Raw genomic sequence first — 22,152 nt, forward strand, 5'->3', positions numbered from 1 at the left:
GCAACAATATCATTTAAGTCTAGCAAAATAATAAACAAAATATTGAGCACAAAATAATTTCATAAAATATAATATGAACACAAAGTAATTTACAGTTGAGAACGATATAGCTGTGAGAGTTCGGGAGTCACGTTGTCATAATTTTAAAATTGCTTTTTCTTTTGTTGTGAAGATGTTAACGTAGTGAGGTAGTTCAAAAATAAAACTCCATTTTCTCATAATGTCCATCATCTTGTTTTAGAAATGAGATTTGTGGTCTTTTGCATAGTTGAAGGACTTTTTGAATTTACAAACTATCATTAGGACTTAATATGTTACTGTGAAAGTTAACTACTTCTTCTTCTTATTATTATTTTTTATTTTATTTTTTTTAACATTTCAAATATGTAAAATTTCACTATTAGAAATTAAAATTTTTAATTTTTTTAATTCAAAAACTATATGAAATCACTACAAGAAATTGCATTTTTCGCAACGCAACAAAATATGTTGCTAAAAGGGAAAATTCGTCGGCAAAGAGTTTTACCGACACACCAAGCTACGTTGGCAACCCGTAGACAAAAGTGAGTCGGCAAAAGTTTTTGCCGACAAAATTATCATTGCGTTGGTAAAAGTAATGCCTTTAGCGACGATTATAGTCGTCGATAAAAGCCTTCATCCATCGTCGGCAGTTTACCTTGCGTCGGTAAAAGTCATTCAAAGATGATGATTGTGTAGCACTTTTCGTGACACAAATTTGCGTGGGCAAAAAATATAATTTTAGCAACAAAATATGCGTGGGAAAAAATAAACGTTTGGCGACACATTTACGTTGGTAAATGTTGTCATTTGCCTACGATTTGTTTGTCGATAAAACTTCCCTTTTGGCAACGACAATTTAACATTGGCAAAAAATATACATTTAGCAACATATTTACGTTGTTAAATATTTCCATTTGCCAACGATTTGTTTGTCGATAAATGTTTACTTTTGACAACGACAAATTGGCATTGACAAAAAATACACTTCTAGCAATACAATATGAGTGGGCAAAAATAAACTTTTGGCGACACATTTACTAACAAAAATAATTGAAAATAATTTATATATTTTTATAAGATTTACAGATTTACAAGAGGCATCCCTCAGGCACCACTATTACAAACTAATAACATTGATATGAAATCACCTAAAGTTAATGTGCAAGCAAAAAAAAAACACTACTAATACTGCTTTTAAAAGCAATGTATAAAACCTAAAACGGTAAAATCATTAAAATACCCAAATACATCCAAATTGTGAACCCACATTATAAACAACAGATAACAAAATGAAAACATGAAACTAACAAAGACAGGCAAAACGGCATGAAAATCACCCACAAACTTATCCAGTGGACCAACATCTAGTAGCAGCTGCCTCACAGCAACACTACAGCAGCAACGGCCCAGCAAGTATAAGTATAATGCTCCCATTATAAGTATAAGCAAATCTTACTTTGTCCATAGTACAAGTATAATCCTCCCATAGATGAGTACAAAGCCATGCTCCACCCACTTGTCATAAAAGCCCAAACTGCCTGACCTCAGTCAGGAGATGTTTTTGCCCATATATCTGACACCTGATGTGCAACCCAACCATCTGCTTCATAGTTCACCTGTAACATTCTATGACTAAATAAAAACAATAGTGTTCATAAAGAATATAGAATGCTTAAATAAAACAATTTATCATGGAAAACACCAATCACAAAGTTCATCCTGGGTCTTGGCCTACCTAACTACTTTGATGTACAAATTTTATATGCATACATACATATTTTATACTTATTCAGTCTTTCAAAAAAAAAATAAAAAATACTAAGCTCCAAATGATGGCTTGCAGAATAACAAATAAACATATAAATGACAACCAAAGTTAAAACTACGTTATTTGTCTTTGTAATGCACAATAACTGATATATTGGTATTCCAGGGCATAGCACACAACAAAGTGAATGGGAAGGAAGTACTATTTTCTCTATATTTCAATATAAACCAAAATTTACAATCTTCTTTCCGTCGATCAATGTGAGCAAAAATTTACACACAACAATGCAAGAAAGCAAGCGCTAGAGTATCAATATTTTGACATTATGTTGTCAATAAGCAGCAAAATGAATGAAAGTTACCTGTTGCAGATACTCTTCCACGATTGTTGCCTCAGCAGGGAAAACATCTTCAAAAGTCATCTTGAAGAAGAAAGTTAAAATATGAGAGGATGGATAAAAAATAAATAAATAAACAATACTAAGTGAAAAAAAAAAAAAAGAAGTAAAAAAAAGAGGACAAAATTCTGAAAATCCATGGTACGAATAGATTCACTTGATACAGAATTTCAACTTAACAAAACTATTGAATTACTGTAAGATAAATATCATAAGTGGCAGTCAATGAGAAGAACAAATTATGCATCAAGTTGAAGATATGAAAGAATAACCTTTAATTCAAAAGATTTAAGATCCCGAGCAAACTGCTCTGCATTGATTCCTTCACGGGCTAATAGCTTGCATATAAATTAGAAAAAAACAAAAAATAGAAAAAAACTTCGGAAGTATGGAAGAATATCAAACTATTGACAATCATCAATCAAACATTCTCAAATAGTTGATTCCTGAGGAAAACCCAAAAAGAGGTCATTGCAAACCCAAATTGGAAAAGAGGATGAGATATCCTCTACAATTATTAAATAAACCATGGAATCTCAAAACAATCATTGCAAACCCAATTTGTTACAAACTTTCAAGTTCCAACTTCTCATATTCTTTCTTGTATTTTCTCATCATCCAGCAAACTGATAAATTATCATTGCTTCACAGTCATCTTGAGAAACTTGTGCATGAACTTGAGTGTCAGTGTTTGTGTATGTTTAAATGTCCACATATGCATAATAAGTGTACACATCTGTATGTATTTTCATAATGCATAAAATTGATGTGTGTGTATAACAGAGAGATAACTTCTTAGTGTTTTTGCCTTTAGCTTTTTCGACAATGCCTCCAACGGCCGAGAAAAAATTCAGACATGGGTTGTATTGATTCTTTTTATGTGCGCTTTATTATTCTAACATTTAAAAATATAGTTTATGTATGTATCAAGGTGAACTGTTTGAACAATTAATTGCTGGAGTAAAACCACTAAAATATTCTTATACATAAACAACCATATATACTTTTGGCATATTTTTTAGGACTCAAAACATAGTTTTTTTTTTTTAGGGGGGGGGGGGGTAAAAAAAAATGCTCCGAGGCCTAAAATTTGGCCTAAATAAATAAAGTGAAATTTGGCCTAAAATTAATTTCCACCTATCCCAAATGGGATCATAAATGATTTTACCTCCTCGGCAAGGCACCTCGGCTTCCCCTAAAATCTGGGGCATGTGGTCGGGGACCTTTTTAAAAACTTGGTATGGGTAGGGTTACCACTAGGCTCCTTTGTTTTTACCATTTGTGATTTGTTTCAAAAATTCAGTGCAATATATTACCTACACAAAAGCGAACTTCTGACCTTTTCGTGACCTATCCAAAGTCGATTCTTCCAATCCATGTAGAAACAACCAATCCCATGAAATTAAATTTAGACCTTAAAGGTCATGTTTGATTGGAGATTTAAGAAGGAAATTAATTTAGCAATCCGTAAGTCTTACTAAAATCATGTTTGTTTATAATAAATAAAAAAAATCAGTTGTAAGACTATTAATTCCTCCTCCATCATGGAATTGGCATTCTAATTTGAGAGACTCGAATTGCTAATTCAATCACGTAAATTAATAATTAAAAGAAAATTTTACCTCTCACTATATTAAAATAACAAAGTTATGTTATATGCATTTTTTTCACTGCGTATGTGGTCTTTATTGTGTTAGAGATACAGGTGGAGAGAGAGAGAGAGTATGACAACATCCTGGATTAAAAGCTTGTGAATGGGAAAAGTATAGAATTGAATGCGCTCTACCAAGGGACAAGCTTCCATGTTGTGGGACTCTTTGAAAGGAAAAATTATTACTTAGTTTCAATCATAATTTATCATATTTATTTATATTTTTTAATTATTTAATATAAATTCATAAATTCTATTATTTTTACCAATCACAATATTATTAAAATACCACATAACGATGTCCCGAGAACAAATAACTTCTCCTTTGAAAGAACTGTGGCAGTTCACCAATCCCCCAAACATTAATTTCAAAATGGGGTCCACAAACCCACCTAAACTTGGGGGACACTATCCTCTCTTTTCCTTCCTTATTTCCCAATTTTCTTTGCCATTTCTTCTTTTGTTTCGTCACTCATTTTTGAGTCATCATCACCCCCAATACACATACCCTTCCCAAAAGTCATTTTCTTTTCTATTTCATTGTACACTATGTTGCATCTCACAGTATTACTCAGCTATCAGTTTTGCATGCAAATAACATTATGTTTATCCAACACCATTATATAATGCTATCTAGTGAGAGAGCAGTGATTAAAACTATGTTAGATAAGAGGACTACATGACGATAAACAACCACAAAAATCCACCAAAGCAGTAACAATCTTCAAAATGAGCAAAAGTACCTTGCATATTACTGCAATGTTAATGGCATCGGAAGGTCGAAGATCAAAGCTAACACTCTCCATTTCATCACCCAACTGAGATTCAAAAAAAAAAAAAAAAAACTTTATCAGTTAAATATTACTATTAAAGCAAGTTTTATGGAAAATATTAGTCAAACAAAATACAAGCTTGTAACAGGAATATGCCTTTGTGAGGTATAACTGAGCCAAATATGCTTCATGTACCCTCTTGGTGACTCGAACAACCTTCACCTGCATAAGAAACAAGCGGTTATATCAAATGGAGGTCTTACAAAAGAGAAATCAAGGTATGAAAAGATAGAGGCATTGCTAATCATGCCAAACTTACTGCATAGCCCATCTTGTCAACCATCTCCTTTACAACTTGATACATAGTGGGCCTAGGCTGAAAAGTCATTGACAATTGGTATGCTTTAAAAAGCATTTAAAATTTTTTTAAAAAAATAGAACTTAAAATTTGACTGAACATACCTAGCCTCTGGTTGCTTTTGGCATCAAGAAACCCATCATGGGTCGTTATCACCTTCATCAACCATGTCATTGTGGTCGGCTTGTTTCAGCTTGTTTACATATTAGGTGTTTCCAGTATTCTGCTGCTTATCTGTCAAAAGAACTAATGTCATTCACATTTCAAACTTCAGAGAATACTGGAAACACCTAATATGTAAACAAGCTGAAACAGCCGACCACAAAGACATGTAATTACCTATTGGCGCAACTATGTATTGGTTATCTTGCGAATGGCTAACCCAAAGTGGGTTACAAATTGACAAGTAGTTAACTAAACACTTGTTCTATATGGTAAATCAAGCTTTCAGCAGTTAGTGAAGCTCATGGAGAACAAACAGTAAAGAAATGTTAACACAGTACCTCACTGACAGATTCAGAATGCTCATTCCTTTGTACAAAATCAGCTCCCAAGCTCACATCATCGTCTTGAATGTCAACATTTTCATCTTCACAAGGATCAAGCATACTCTTAACCTGCATAATTTCCAATTACAAAACTCAAAATTTGAACAAGGGATCCAAGTGTCTCACTATTCCTGCAATCTTATATCTTTACCTGAGAGCTAATACAAAATGTTTGTTGTTGACATTCCCAACCTCTCAATTTTCAAAGGATTTTTAGTCCATGGGCTATGAGCTTCTTGTTCTGTGCAGTTTCTGAAGAATGGAGGCTCATAATCCACAGGCTGCAAGATCAATAAGTCAGTGATCTTGCTTTTCGTGGTCAAATATGAATAGACAAAAATAAGGATTTTTAGGTGCATTATTGGACAGACTAGTGACAAGCCAGAACACCCCAAAGCTTTTCCCATTCCAGCAGTTTTGCAATTTGAAAAATACATAATTCTAACTGCGTGAAAAAAATGACAAAAGTAACATAAAACATTTTAATGCTATAGCTCAAAACTTGAATCAAAGCAAATCATTATATTTACAAGTGTACTTACTCTTTTCCATTTTGTATCCCACCCAAGTGAAGAACTAAGGTGCCACTAGTATTAGCGACCTGCATATCTATTTCTGATACAGAACCTGAAGTAGGAGCACTAACAACCACCTGTTCAATTGGATAGGATACAAGAATCTCATGTTGAATACATTATCTATCTGAAAGATTTAGGTATTTGAATTCATCTAAACCCAACAAAATTTCTGGGGTCAATTACAAATGCAAAAGCCTACGGTGTTAATACCTGTAATTTCGTATTTCCATCAAGGTTGAACTTTCTGTAAATTGCTACAATGAAAGAAATAGTCAAAATCAACTGACATCCAAACTAGTAACTCAAATCATCGTTTGTAATATCTGTCATTGCTCTTCACATTGAAAAATTTTCAACCAAAATGGAAAAAGCCCAAAAGCTGATTCCAAAAGTTATTCAATGGGCAAATTAAAATGGTAGTCTATGTATTCTCTTACTTCCTGTGTCATTTTACTCCCTATAATTTCAATTGACTCGATTTTAACCATGAATTTATCACTCTGTCTCAATTTGGTTCAATTGAGTTTTTTTTTTTTTTTAAATTTTTTTTATATGAAAAATAAACAAATAAGTGGCATGTGGGAAAAATTATAAACTTGAGTTAAAAATACTAATGAGATAATCAATTGGACTAATAAATTCATTCAATTGAACACAATGACGTAAACGGAGCAAAGGGGGAAAAAAAAGCTTAGAAATTGATAGTGTACCTTAGAAGTTGGATCGGTGGCTAACACAGACTGAGGAAAAATAGAAAGCACTCGATTTGTTCCCATCGGCAACTTTGTTTTCCGTAAATTCAGACATTTTCCCCAGAATTTGGAAGTGATATGCGACTTTCGAATCTGTGAATTTTCCTGAACTTGAAACAAATTGTAACCAGAAATGCAAGAGGAATTAATCTTACTTTGATGCTCTAGCACCACAAGAGCAAGCAAATTATGGTGAATCAAGTTATGGCCTATCGAATTGCTCATATTCTTCAGATTACGTTTAGAAACATAAAAGGCACAATTTATTTGAACATATTGTGTTTTGTATCTTGGAGACCTCAGTTGCTCACCGCCGCTGCAGGCCGCTGCTGCTCGTAGTCGCCGCCGATCAAAGGATGTAGGATTAGGGTTTGGAGAGAGGAGTGAGTGAGAGATAGGTTTTTTTTTTCTTTTTTTGGACACAGTGAGATTTTTAGATCTTCTTAAGTTAATTTTTTCGTCATGGTTACGAAATTATAGAAAAAAGGTGAAAACAAATTCTCCATAATGAAAACTCACAGGCATTGAATGACGTATTCTCTTATTCAAAGTCTGGACCTTAGCCACTTTACTGGTGGGTGGTGAAGTAGCCTCCACGGCTAGTCCAAGTGAAGTACCTGCAGCCGCAGCAGCAGACTCACCAGGTAGCCACATATGTCTTAACCGCTTTACTGCTCGGTGCAACCGTTCTAACCGAAAGCTCTCACCATCAAAGAACAAAACTACATCATTTTCCTTGTAATCTTCGCTACTGCCCTCGAACGTCACTTTTGGTTTTCCAGGTTGGTTGTTGTGAAATTCTACAGTAACCCTGTTTTCCTTGTTCTTGTGCAGTAATCCTGCCTAGTTCTTATCAATTGATGCTGGTTTAAATTCATCTGAAAGATATTTTTTTTTAAAAAAACCACATAATCCTTCTGAAAATGTAGCCATATATTGCCATTCAATTGGTGAGAAAACTCAAACCTCACATTTTCCATTAATGATTTGGATCCAGAAAAATTGGAGGAATTATTTTTTCATTTCCAATAAGAGAAAATTATTTGTTTTAAAAAATACAAAATTTCAGTCTTAAGTTTCTTATCTGCAACAGTAAGCTCACAAGTAGGTCTAGTTGAGGTCAGAATTTCATGTGCTGGAGACTTAAACAACATCAAAATACTTCGGAAAAATAGGGGGGGAATTGTTTCAGTTCCCTAGATTTTTCTCAGCAACCAAGAAGAGAAAATTAGAAAAACATTGTAATTCGTCTAAAATTACAAACCCCTTTTGCGGTTTCGAAAATTTACAAAAAAAATTACAAAAATTACAAAAATTGAGGGTAAGGTCTGTTCAATTGAGCTCATCGCAACAAGTAGGTTCTTCGGGAATCAAAAATACCAGGTCCGTTATTTTCTTTCTTCGAGCTTTCTAGGCAATGAATGAATGCAATCCAGACATATACATATATATATATATATATATAGAGAGAGAGAGAGAGAGAAACTTACAACGCAAAGTGCAGAACTTGGAGGAGGGATAGTGGTCCTTGAAAGAGGAACCTAGGGTTAGGTTAAACCAACGATCGGGCTGAGGAGCCGTGTTGGGTTCTTCTTTCTTCTTGTTGCTCGCCATTTTTTTGATTTTGAACTTTCTCAAACAAATCTAGGGCTGCTACCAATGATGGGAAGCATGTTGCAAAAAAAGGAAAAGGGCAGTTAAAAAAAGGTAAAGGGCAGTTTGAATTTTTTTGAATCAGAAAAGAGGAAATTGTTTTATATAAAATTAAAATTAAAAAAAAAACATACAATCACACGTATTTATAAAATGTGGTTAAAAAAATAAATATAATCATACTTATTTAAAAAATGAGATTAAAAATAAATGTTATCATACTTACTCAAATTAAGTATGATTAAAATATTGATCTAATTTTTTTTTTTATCACATTTCCACTAAAAGTGAGATATTTTCAATTGTCAAAGTGTGATCTTTAACTATTTTTGTAATAATGAAGAGTGAAATCATGGAAATGGATAAGGGGAGATTTGATGAGGGAAAAAAAAAAAAGAAGGGAATTTTAAGAGGGAATTTGCCATTGCCTGATAATCAGATCACAACCAAAATAATAATAATAATAATAATAATAATAATAATTTCAAAACAATTTTTAGATTTGTTTTTTTGAAAAAATTAAAAATAATTTGAGAGCAATAAAAATCAAAATTATATTTTTAAATTTTAAAAAGTATTTATGACGTAAAAGATAAAAATATACAAAAATAATAAGTATTTTTTATTTCACCCTATTTTTTTTAGTTTTTAGGGGGAAAAATTGAAATTAGTTTTTGAAAATAAAACCAAACATATTGAAATTGATAATCTAACTATATTTTTTGAGAAAGTTTAAATTATCTCAAATTAGTCATCTCAACTTAAGAGTGTGTTTGGGCTTAATGGGTTCATTTTGTGATCTAATTCAATGATCATTTTAATTTTACAATTCAGTAACTAGAATATTTAAAACTCTTTGAAAAATTGTAATAAAAATACAAATCACTATACACATCATTTCACTAGCAAAACTTTTACCGACGAATAGTGTTATCGTCGCTAAATGGTTAACTTTGCCCATGCCAACTTGTCGTCGCCAAAAGTATGCACACTAATAGCAATGCTTATTATGTTGCTAAAACATAAGCCTTGTAGCTAAAAGTTCTGAAATTTTGGCGCCAACCAAAAATTTTGGCGCTAAAAGAATGTTATGCTTTTTTAGCGACGATAGCAAATTGCGTCGGTAAAGGTATACTTTTACCAACGAAATTGATCACTGTGTCACCAAAAATATACTTTTGGCGATGAAAAATTGACGTCGTCGCCAAAAGTAGTTGCCAAAAGTGTAATTTCTTGTAGTGAATTCAAAAACATTTCTCAAAAAAATTTTACAATTTCAAATCCTATAAGTATAATTTTTTTTCTCATTTTAAATAATTTAATTGAAAAATGCTATTTTCACACTTCTAGATACAATTGAGTAAATCTCATGTGCATTTGTGGGTCTATTACCTCATGTCTAAAGTGAGAAAATGTAGTAAAAATAGTAACTATGAATAGCATTGCTCATTTTATATTCAATTGAGTAGTTTTACTCTCTTCGTTTTGTAGAACTTATTGAGTAATTTTCAAAAGTATAAATTTCATTAAAATGGATGTATACATAAAAGTTTAACATTTAAAAAAAAAAAAATAGTTACCATATAAGCGTGTTGACCACTTCCATAGATTTGTGCTTGTACATAAATAAGGGTAAGAATGTCTAAATTTTTACTAAAATTTTGAAACAAGGATTTAGTCTCCCAAATAACTTATATAATGAGACTTAAAAAAAAAAAAAAAAAAAAAAAAAAAGCCATGGGAGTTAATGAAATGCAAGTGCATGTAGGCTTTTTACAATTTTTTCCTAAAAATTATGAAATAAAAATAAAATAAGGAATTGTGCATTTAACCCACCATCAAAAAGTTGTACAATAGACAACAACGACATCAATTTGTTTGAAAATAAACATTCAAATAGAGTTACATTTTACTTCACTACCATCGAGCAACAAGCTCAGTAATTGTAACATCATTTGTTAAAACCTGTGTTGATTTAGTTTCAGATTGATCTGACTCTGTCATTGAGTTGAACTCCTGCGACAAATTGCCTTGGCCTTGTGTCACGGGCCGACTCCTTTAGAGGCGCAACGGATCAATTTTTGCCCGTGTGGCGCTCAAACTCCACCAAGTTTAAGCCCGCCATAGCTCATTGACAAATCGAGTGTTGATGGTCTCACCCGTTTGAACATTAGGGCCCAATGCTTTGTCAAGCAAAACAACTTCACAAGGAAGCTTCGTCTTCACCCAGATGCCACAAGTAGGCCTGACGCCTCCAGTGCACCAAGCACGGCATAAGTCGCTTCATAACGTCAAGCTTACCTCAAGCAAGGTGCTCTCCCAACTTAGGTTTATGTCATCAAGGTACCTAGCCACACAACAATGTGCTAGCAAAGGTCCTCAACTTAGCCGATAAGCCAACATTGCATGTTGGGTCTTTGATAGCATCTCGAAGTGTGGTAGGGTCAAGCATGCCTCAATAGATGCATATTGGATGGCCACTTGGTCATGTGAAGCCCACAAGCCACCGAGGGTCAATCTCTTGCCCACGGCGTACTCCTCGTGCCAACACGTCTGTTAGATTCCGCCTAAGGCCATTGCGCACCTTAGCGTTGCACCAACGTGTAGCATGAGTAAGGCAACGCCTCAATCCGTAGCTTGCTTGTAGCATAATGTAGTCCCTTAATGGACTTTAGTCAATACGTAGCTTCATGCCTTCATTCGATAGCCCACATATGCGGTATCGCCTTCCAACCGCTTAGCTTGGGATCCCCTCGTGCAAGGTTGAACCCAAACCAAGCACTTGAGTTGGCACACGAGGCCTCTAGTGGTGTCTCAATAGCCCATTCGGTCCAAAATACCATATTGCGTGGCATAATGGAAACAACGTAGTGGACCTCTCACCCGGGAGGGTGCGCACAGTGCCAACATTATTGCACCGTCCACGAGGCTCCCAAACCCACATAGAGACTCTAGACACCCCTCTGGATGCCTAAAGCCTGCCCTTGAGCTGCCCCAAGGTTGCTCACTTGAAACCCAGTTTGGGCGGGGAGGTAGGTAGGTAGGTAGCACACCTTGCCCCCTTATATATGCTTGTTAAGCAATTTGCCCTCTGGCAGGAGGAAACATCATACATGTCCGAGAAGTCATAATGATTTTTCATAAATTCCACAAATTGAGAAAAATCACGAAACATGGTCGGGAAAACACTTCCCCTAAGACCTATCTCCAATAAAAATTTCAGCCCGAAACTCCTTCGTTTGAATGCCGAAACAACGCGCCAAAATTCTGCACTGTTGGCTGCCACTGCTGGCTGTTGTTGCTGTATTTTGCTGCTGCTGGCAGCACTGGTTGGCTATTGGCATGGGCTGCGGCTTTTCCATTTGCTGGCTATTAGTGGCCCACATGCCTACTTGGGGCCAAAGTTAGGCCACGTTGGGGGCACTTCCCACGGCCACTCTTGAGCACTCAAATGGCCACACCACCGCGAGCGAAACGTCACGGAGTTAGCCTTGCAAGGCAACCCGTGACACCTTGCCTTTCTGGAAATGAAAATGCAGGATGCAAAGGCAATGACAGACTAAACAAGGAGCTAATGAGCATGCTAACAACTATAGCCATGGTTGGTCTATCTGCTGCATTTTCTTGAACGCACAATAAACCAATATGGATGCATCTCATAATCTCACTTTTTGGACCTGTCATCATTGTTGAATCCACTATATCTAGAATTGTATTTTTTCTCCAACACTTCCATGCCTATAAGAGTTCAAAGAGGTGAATATATGGTAATAAAATTTAGATTTAGAACGTCACCAACCATGCAATAATTTAAATGGAAGTTGCTTTCATAACCTTGACTCAACAACTTCTCCCCCCCCCACCCCCACCCAGTTGAGACTACCTATAAGAAATTTGGTGTTTCAAATAATTGGCAATCTATAACTACTATCTCTTTTGGCTCAAGCTCATTGAAACTCAAACTTTCTGAAGAAAACTCTCCTTTTTAGTTGCATTCATAAGTCATTAGTCCCACCCATCCCCTAAAAAAATATAAAGAATAGAAAAGAAAACACTCGTACTTACATAGCTTAGAAGGTCCTCGCCATTCTCCATATCACGGAAACAAAAGATCTTCTGACCACTTAAAATTTCTAATAGAATCACACCAAAGCTGAAGACATCTGACTTAATCGAGAATTGTGCCAAAATCTGAAATTTTAGGATTCATTTTCGCATCTAACAAAATATTGCTAGCTTTGAGATCGCGATGAATAATCCGATGTTGTGAATCTTCATGAAGATATAGAAGACCTTGAGCAAAGCATTGTATAATGTTGAAACATTTTTTCCAATCCAAATGTGCACGTTTGACATGATCTTCATAATCATACAAAGTATGTGTTCAAATATACTTTTATCATATAAGCATCACAAGCCAAAAAATTATATATACATGAAAAAGTAAAAGAAGTAGTGCACTGTACCAAATATGAAATGATCAAGGCTTTTGTTAGGCATAAACTCATAAATGAGAAGTAATTCTTTCTCTTCCAAGCAAAAACCTAAGAGACTAACCAAATTCTTGTGACAAAGCTTAGTCGGTAACAAAACCTCATTCTTGAATTCTTTTTGTCCTTGTCTGGAATTACCAGAGAGCTTTTTCACAGCTATTTCTTGCCCATTTAAAAACACACCCTATGTTTTTTTGAAAATAATTTAAGAAACATGGTCATATTCAACATTTCATTTCACACCACAATTTTGGCAATTCATTTTATTTATTGTAACTGCATGAGTATGCATCTAGTTACCTTGTAAACAGGGCCAAACCCCCCTTCTCCAAGCTTATTAGCATGTGAGAAATTATCCGTTGCATCTCTAATTATTCCGAAGTCAAATTGCAAGGATTCGCACAGATGGCATTGAATCATCATCTTCAGGGGAAGTATATCCTACAAAAAATTAAGACCTTATTTGTGAAACATACTAAGTCTCATATTCTTGTTGCTCAGATTTATGTTGATGATATTGTGTTTGGATCCACTGCTAAACATCTTGTGAAATATTTTTCGGATTGCATGACACATGAGTTTGAGATGAGCATGATGGGAGAGTTGTCTTATTTTTTGGGTCTTCAAATTAAACAGTCTCCTTCAGGTATGTTTGTTGCTCAGTCTAAGTATGCCAAAAATCTTGTGTCTAAGTTTGCTCTTGAGTTTGCCAAACATGCACGCACTCCCATGAGCACCAGTCTTCACCTCTCCAAAGATTCCTCTGGTATTGATGTTGATCCTACCCTTTATAGAAGTATGATAGGGAGTCTTTTGTATCTGACAGCCAGTCGTCCTAATATCTCTTTTAGTGTCGGTGTTTGTGCCCGTTACCAAGCCAGTCCTAAAGAGTCTCACCTTCTTGCGGTCAAACGCATCATCAAATATGTTAATGGGACCTTGGGGTATGGGGTTTGGTTTTCCACTAATACTACAGCTGAAATTACTAGTTTTTCTGATGCCGACTAGGCAGGGTGTGCTGATGATAGGAAGAGTACATCCGGGGGGTGTTTTTACCTTGGGAATAATTTGGTTTCCTAGCATAGTAAAAACAAAATGCCATCTCGCTGAGGCTGAGTACATTGCTGCAGGGAGTAGTTGTGCTCAAATGCCGTGGATGAAGCAAATGCTTCATGATTATGGGATTGAAAAAAATACTCTCACTCTTTTCTGTGATAACACAAGTGCCATAAACATTTCAAAAAATCCTGTTCAACACTCTCGCACCAAACACATTGACATTCGTCATCATTTTATTCGAGAGTTAGTGGAAGAAGGCCTTGTTGTTCTTGAGCATGTTCCCACTGAACATCAAAAAGATGATATTTTTACAAAACCCCTTGATCTTCTTCGGTTTGAGTTCCTTAGAAAGACCTTGGGTGTCATGCTCGATCACTAGTGTGTTACTTGTTCCTTGAGTAGGTGTAAGTGTTTTGCCTTATGTGTGCTTGGATGCCATAATCTCATTGTCATTGATATCTGTTTTTCTTGCATCCAACTTTTTATGTACACTACTCATGCTGCTTATAAGATCTCATTGTTCATAGCTCATTTTGAATGCCCATGCTCATTAAGCTCATGATCTCATTCTGTACACATTCTTGAGATAAATTGTTGCAGGGGTTTCCGCACAAGTGATCAAAGTTCTCTATGGACCACTAACAGTGTTTCTTGTACTTTTACAGTGGAATTGACCGATACTAGTATATCATGGGTGATGTTAAGTCTCTTAACCATCTACCATCTGTTTTCACTTTCACGGTTTCTCCCTCAGTTCCTTGAAGTCCGGGCATTAGGAAAAGGCTACCTCAGAGGCACCAACCAGGCCATCCTTTATGATTTCATTCTTCTCTAGTTTGGTTTCCATACTCTTGAGCGTGAATGCCACCAGTGAGTGCCCACAAGAAAGGAAAAGTAAAAACAAAAAACAAAAACCAAAAACCAAAAAATAAAAATAAAAAAATAAAAAATAAAAAGGGACTCATTGATTGGGGGGGAGCCTCTGCATTTACTCAACAAATACCCCGTGATTCCTAGTGGTTTGACTTTTCTCTGTGTTGTTGAGTTACTCTTGGTGGAGGTCCAGCCATCCGATCACTACGAGGATTAACTCTAGCTCAGTGGACTCTCATGGATTGCACTCACACACTTTATTTTGTGAGATCTCATGTTGGATTTTGAGTTGTACATTCTCATGTAGCTTATGATCATTGATTATATTTTATCTGCTTTGCTCATGATTTCCAGTGTCATTTTTTAAAAAATTGCAAGTTTACAGGATTCATGAATTGCGGATTATTTCATCTTAGTATTCACTTTTGGCTAAATGTGATCATCTATTTTTGTTTCAGGTCTCACCTCTTGATTTTGAGTATAGTGTTGTTTTTATATATATATAAAAAAAAAAAAAAATTAGGCTTGGTTTTTTTTTTCCTTCTTGGCTCGAGCGACGATTTCCTCACTCGAGCGTGCTTCTACTACTGCATTAGACCTGAGAGCATGTATTTTTGGCTCGAGCGACCCATTCTTGGCTCGAGCGACCGCTTGGGCATTTTTTGACCTAGCTCGAGCGAGAAAGTCTTCGCTCGAGCAACCTGTCACGGTTCAAATTCTGAATTTGTGTCTATTCAGTTCATTTTTCCCCCCTCTTCGTCTTTCCTCCCTCTCTCTCTCTCTCTCCCCTAGGGTTTTTCGTGGTTGTCATTGCTGCGATCTTCTTCTATTTCTCTCTTGATTTCGGAGCTTTTTCTGTTTGTCTTCATCTACTCTCTCCGTTTCTGGTAAGTTTTTTTTTTCATTTTTTTTTTCTTGTTTTTGTTAGTATGGTACTTGGGTTGAGATGTGGTTTTAGGTTTGCTCTGTTAGGCTCTAGGTTTTATATTTGTTGGTTGTGGTTCTTTCCTCTAATTTTCGAGTCTCACTCTTGCCTCTAGGGTTCATGATTTTGTCTATTGTACTCTCCATTTTGCTTAGGGTTTACCATTCGGATTTTGTTAGAGTTTAACATTGGGGATTTCATTTACATATACATATATTGCCATTGTGAGATTGTAATCTGTTTTCTCTATATCGTTCCATACATTGATGTTTCGATTCTGTAATGGCTGAAATATCTTGTTTTCTCTGTGGCTGATTGTTGTCTCCTTAGCACTGCTAATCATTTCATTTCTCTTATGCTAATGTTATGAGCTTCGCTGCTTTTCTAACCCCTGTTGGACTAATGTGTTTTGACTGGCTACTTGTGTTTTGTTTTGGGGGTTTTCTGATGTTGTTTATTGGGTGTTCCTTGTCCATCTGGGCTCTTGTCTATGTTGCTCTGTTTGGGTTGTGTTAGTCATGGCCGAGTCATCCAAGCGCCGTAAAACTACGGTTTCTCGTCCTTCCTTCAACACTGAAAAGTTCCCATCTAAAGAAAAATCTAAGTTGTTTAGGGAGTCTTTTGCATCTCATAAAGTCCATTTAGAGCGCAATATCCTCCCAAATGCCTTTGAGGTTCTTCCCATTCGGTCTTTACTTGATTCGTTAGGCGGAGATCAAGTGTTGCATTTTCCAGGACCACAAAATTTGAGTCTCATCCGGGAATTCTATTGCAATATCCATTCCATTCGGAAAGAACTTCTGGCATCCTTTGAGACTTGGGTTAGGAAAAAGTCACTTGTTATCACTGGGGATGTGTTTCGGGTATTACTTGGTCTTCTTGAAGTTAGTAATTGTCATTTTTCGTTTCTTACCCGGTCAGGTGTTGATTTTGATTGTGTTGCTTCTGAGTTATGTAGTGTTGACCAGACTTGGATCACCGGGCTCTCATTCAGCAAAATGAGTTGCTTCCTCGGTTCCGTCTCTTGAATATCATCGTGTGTGCGAATCTTTATGTCACCACCCATTCCTCACATATTACTCAGGACCAAGGTTATGTTTTGTATTGTATTCATCACCGACTACCTATTGACCTTCCGGAGATGATTGTTTCAAAAATGATTTGGGTCTCTGAGGGCAGAAAATCTTTGGGGCTTCCTTATGGGTGTTTGCTTACCCGTTTTCTCACTTCCCTCGATGTTCCTTTTTCTGATGATGATGAGTTTGCTTACCCTATCAAACCCATTACTAAATTGACAGTCTCCCAGAGTCAGGCTCATCTGAGGGGGAGTGTGTTGGGGGTTGGGAGTTCTGGCCCAGGTGATGATGATCCCCTTGCCGAGGAGGAGGAGTTTGAGGCCGCCACTACCAGTGCCCTCGATCTTCCTGAGCTACGTCCTCGCTCATTTCGTGGCCAGCTACAGCACTTTGAGCAATCCGTTACACGTCGCCTTGATCTTTTGGATGCACGTCTTGATGCTTTTGATGGCCGCCTTGATGAGCAGAATGCCATGCTTGCTCAGATCCTTTCTCTTCTTCAGTTGCAACAGCCACCATCTTCTCATTCTTAGCTTTTGGCATATGCTTCTCTTGGAAAGTTTTTGTTCTTACTTTGGATAGTTTTTTATTATGCTCTCTTTGACTGTATTTGCATCACTCCCGGACAAAAAAGGGGATTAGGTTTTGTATATCATATGTCATATGCTACTCATGATTTTTTTTTGCAGATGAGCATTTGGACAGGTTTATATATGTCTATAAGTTACATTGTCATATTTGCTAATGATGTGGATATTGGGCTATATGTTTTTTCGGTAATGTCTTGATGGTTTGGCTTTGTTATGTTACATTTCAGGTTTGATGGACTTAGGTTTCACTACAGGTTTTTCTCAAGTTTGGTTTCCTTTTCAAGATGTTAGTTTCAGTTTGTTTTGAGATTGGTTGCATAGTTGGTTTGCTTTGAGTTGTAATTGTTTTAGCTAGTGCAGTTGTGTAGGAAATTGTGTTAGCTAGATCTTTGAGTTGTAATTGCTTTAGCTAGTGCAGTTGTACAGAAAATTGTGTTAGAAAGTTTTGTCCGGGTATTGACAAAGGGGGAGATTGTTAGGTCCCTAAGTCTTGTCAATCCCGCGAACAAACCTGTGTAATCAAGTTGTAATTTTCTGTGTTGTTTTGTCTTGCTCGCTCGAGCGAAGAAGTACTCGCTCGAGCGAAGGACTGCGTCTGGCTGAAAACCTGAAAGAGGTCATTGTGCGCTCGAGCGAAGCATTGGTGGCTCGAGCGAAGAACTGCGTCTGCATACAAACCTGAAAGAGTTTATTCCTCGCTCGAGCGAAGACTTCATGGCTCGAGCGAAGGCACTTATGGAAATCACGCGAGATAAGCTTCTCGCTCGAGCGAGCTTCAGAATCCGGATTTCTATAAGTAGTTGGTTTTCTCCAAACTTTAGGATTACTTGTCCAGATCTATTTTGAGGTTTTCTAAGGTTTTCTTGTGGAGAGATTTTTGTGAGTTTTCCTTGATGTTTTTGAGAGAGTTCTAAACTTATGATTTGAGATTCATACATCAAGGAGTTTGTTACTTTAAATTCAAGGGAGTTCTCTTCGGTGGATTCCGAAGATTTAAACGTATAGTTTCAAAAGGCGTTTGATTCTGTACGTAGTCGTTAATTTGACAAGTGAAGTTGTGGATTCAACTTCAGGTGGATCAGTTCCGAGACGAAGGCTTGGTGAAAGAGTTACAGAAGATTCGAAGGCAAATTGACTGAGTTGGGTAATTTGTGTATTATCTTTGTAATCTTTCTTTCTTCAGTAGTGGATTGATTAGTGGCGTTTCGCCCGTGATTTTTTATTACAATTGAAGGTTTTTCAATTGTGGTTTTTTCCACGTAAAAATCATTTGTGTCGATTTATTGTTTATTCCGAAAAACAAACAATCTAAATCACTTTCGTAAGTGCTTGTTGGTTTAGATTGTGTGTTTTGGATTTTTGGGATTTCGAATATTTTAATCTTTATCTAATCACAAATCACTTAGGAATTTCAATTTTGTTTCCAAAAGTCTATTTATTAGTGACATTTTTAAAATTTTGTCGCTAAAAGCCTTATTTTTTACTTTTCAGGACGACCTTTAGCCGACTATCACTACTAGAAATATGACTTTTTGCGTCTATTTTTTTGTGACTGATTATTGAACAGTCGCAAAAAATCATTTTTAGACATTGAAATCTTATTTTACCGTCTCATTTTCCTGACCCAATCATTTTTGGACATCATAATCTTATTTTACCATCAAAATCTTATAAAACTTGACTCTCTCTCTCCCTCTCAATCCGCCCCCTTTTTTCCCAAATCTGAGCTCTCTTTCTCTCCCTCTCCCTCTCAAAATCTGCCTCTCGCTCGAATTTGTCAATCGATTCAACTTTCTCAAGTCCACAACTGTTGAAGATTTCATAATCGGTAAGCCTAAACACATCTTCATCGATTCAACTTTCTCTATAATGATCCGAGAAATCAAGTTATGTGTACAGAAATCAAGTTGTGTGTAATGATCGATTCAACTTGCTTATCCACTAATCTCACTGCAATCTTCTCGATCGATCAGGTTGTGTGTATAGAAAGTGAAGGAATCGGAGATAACCGAGCAGGACTCGCTTCTACTGGTACAGTTCAGCTTTTGATTTTCATTTACAGATGATCGTAGCAACCTATATATACATTTCACTATCTACTTATCTTCATTTTTGTGGATCGAATTCTGGAATTATTATTTCAACTTACGGTTTTCTCATATTCAGAATTAGATCATTGAAATTATCTTCAACATGCTCTTGTTATGTATTAAAACAAGCTACTGATTATAATGCTCTGTCACGGATAGGGAAAAAATGTGCATTATATATTGTATGAGTGATGTCTTCCTCTAGTTGATAAGCCTCAACATTTCTATTGGAAAACACATATAAGAAAATATAAATATGAGGCAAATAGACATATTGAGGGAATATTTTGATGTCCTGTAACAATTAGCATAGTTCATTTTCCTAAACCTACAATTGCTCAGTTCTTTATTCACAAATACAATTTTGCTCATGCATTGGTTATGTATTTATTTTTTTTAAGTGATCGTGAATATTATTTCCAAAACAACAAAATATTATATCAGATTAAATTTTTTATCAAATTTTTATTCAAATTTAATCAATATTAGAGATGCTCTAATTGATTTCAACCTTGCAAACTATTTCAAGTGCCCGTATCACAATCAATTGTTGCATCAGCTTGTATATAAAGCCAGTCTTGATTGATTTGAATTAGAGCTAGCTTTCACATCTTTATATGGTTGCAATTCTGTGGGGATCATTTCAGTACTTGCAATTCTGTGGTTGTAAATGTCTTTCTTGTTTTTGTATATGTCTATTTTATTTATTTATTAATATATGTATATATATATATATATATATATATATATATATATATATATCACAGTCAAATTATCTGTACTCTATTTCTAACGAAATGAATAAAACCATTTTCAGTATAAGAGAAGTCAGTTTGCTTTCGCCCAACTGGCTACTTCGGTTGAAATGATATAATGGAAGTCAGCTATGTTTTGCCACCAAAGAAAATCCATTAACTTCAAGAACAAAATTCATTCACTTCAAAAAGTAAACAAGAAACTATGACTTAATTCATCATGAACAATAATCAAAAATTAAATTAACGTTTCTTAGGCTATTCAGTGTGAAGTGACCCATGTGATGAAACTATTGGGCTCCCGAAAAATTATGTTTTCATAGTAGTAAAATGAAACCAGAGCATGTGGAGTAATTTGACAGTGGTATCACATTTCTTTTTCTTTTTGGATACATTGGCATACATAGCCCATGGGATAGGGAGTCTTGCTTGTGGCAAGACTTGAACCTTGACCTCCTAGTGAGGTACATGGGTTCTGGTGTCACGTTTCTGTAGTTGTTTTACGTTACTGCATTCGTGGAGCTAGTTTTTTAACATCTCTCTCTCTCTCTCTCTCTCTCTCTCTGTGTGTGTGTGTGTATGCATTTTTGCTTTGTTTCCGTCCTGGCTCGTTATTTTGATGCTCGCGGATTCTAATTTATTTGAACCAAAGTTCTTTCTTAGGATGTTGAACTTTTTAAATTTGACTGTGAAAGAATCATAAGCCACAACGATGCATTTTCTTGTATTGCTACTGACCTAACTTCTGGGTTCAAGTAAGCTACCAATGGCATCATTTTACAAAGGATTCTACAACTTTTTCATGAAGTTCCTTTTTAAATACTTTCAAGGAATTGAAGTCACGAATCATGTGCTATATATACTTTATTGCTTGGTATTATTCGAATAAAAATTGAAGTTTTATTGATTTGTTTGAATGGACTTGCCCAAATTTGAGTTCAGTTGCTTTGATCCTTTATAAATTTGCATTTTGCTCCCTTAATCAATTTATATATTTGTAGAGGTAAGGCAATTTCTTGACCTGGTCTTTTCTTCTCTGTTGTTTATTTGTTTGGGATTTATTTATTATATATTTTGAGCAGATGGGCAATGTTTGGTTTTGCTGTTGGGATGCTTACAGAGTATGCAACAGGCTCCGATTTTGTTGATCATGTAAAGATTCTTCTCTCCAATTTTGGTATTGTAGACCTGGAATGATTCACCTGTTTGATCTCCAATGCTATAAATACTCTCTGTTTGATGTAATTGCTGTAATTAAATACAATGTCACGTCTGCCACTGTTTTTGTTTTTATTTTTTTATTTTGGATTAAATTGTTCAATTTCATCTTTTTAAATCCACTTGAAATACATTTATAGAGCAGCTCCTACCATCTATTTATTCACGATGTGCAGTTTTATAAATTTTACTAAAAGTTTTCATGGGGCATTGGTTTTATTTGGTATACTCCACTACTAGAAAATTGACTTTTTGCGTCTATTTTTTTGTGACCGTCTATTTAACCGTAGCAAAAAATATGACAACATTTTTCAAGGTTTTTATTTTCCCTATTTTCTTTTATTTATGTTTGCCCTAGTCTGGCACTGGCTCGCTCAAACTCTTGACATCGTTCTCTGTCTCTCACTCGCCCATCGTCGTTTGAAGAAACGGTATGAATCTCTCTCTCTCTCTCTCTCTCTCGATCTGTCAATATCTCTTGATCTCTCTCGCATACTTTCTGTATATACATTTGCTAGGGTTTGGATTGATGCATTCATCTGCCCTTCGTGATTTCTGTTCTTCAATTTATGTT

General features: G+C 35.6%; 1 long non-coding RNA gene and 1 pseudogene across 1 annotated transcript; both read right to left on the minus strand.

Annotated features, from left to right (window-relative positions):
• The window catches only part of LOC145799918 (cysteine-rich receptor-like protein kinase 14), a 172,583-nt pseudogene extending 156,391 nt beyond the window's left edge, over nucleotides 1-16,192 (minus strand).
• LOC145799808 (uncharacterized) lies at nucleotides 1,055-2,525 on the minus strand. Its single transcript, XR_014341325.1, has 3 exons — nucleotides 2,459-2,525; nucleotides 2,151-2,210; nucleotides 1,055-1,637 (listed from the first exon to the last, which is right to left on the minus strand). It is a non-coding gene; the product is annotated as an uncharacterized LOC145799808 (long non-coding RNA).
• Nucleotides 16,193-22,152: the final 5,960 nt, after the last annotated feature.

This window comes from Camellia sinensis, chromosome 9 (genome assembly GCF_055761805.1).
Source record: "Camellia sinensis isolate YWXY chromosome 9, ASM5576180v1, whole genome shotgun sequence".
In the NCBI taxonomy this organism is placed as follows: domain Eukaryota; kingdom Viridiplantae; phylum Streptophyta; class Magnoliopsida; order Ericales; family Theaceae; genus Camellia; species Camellia sinensis.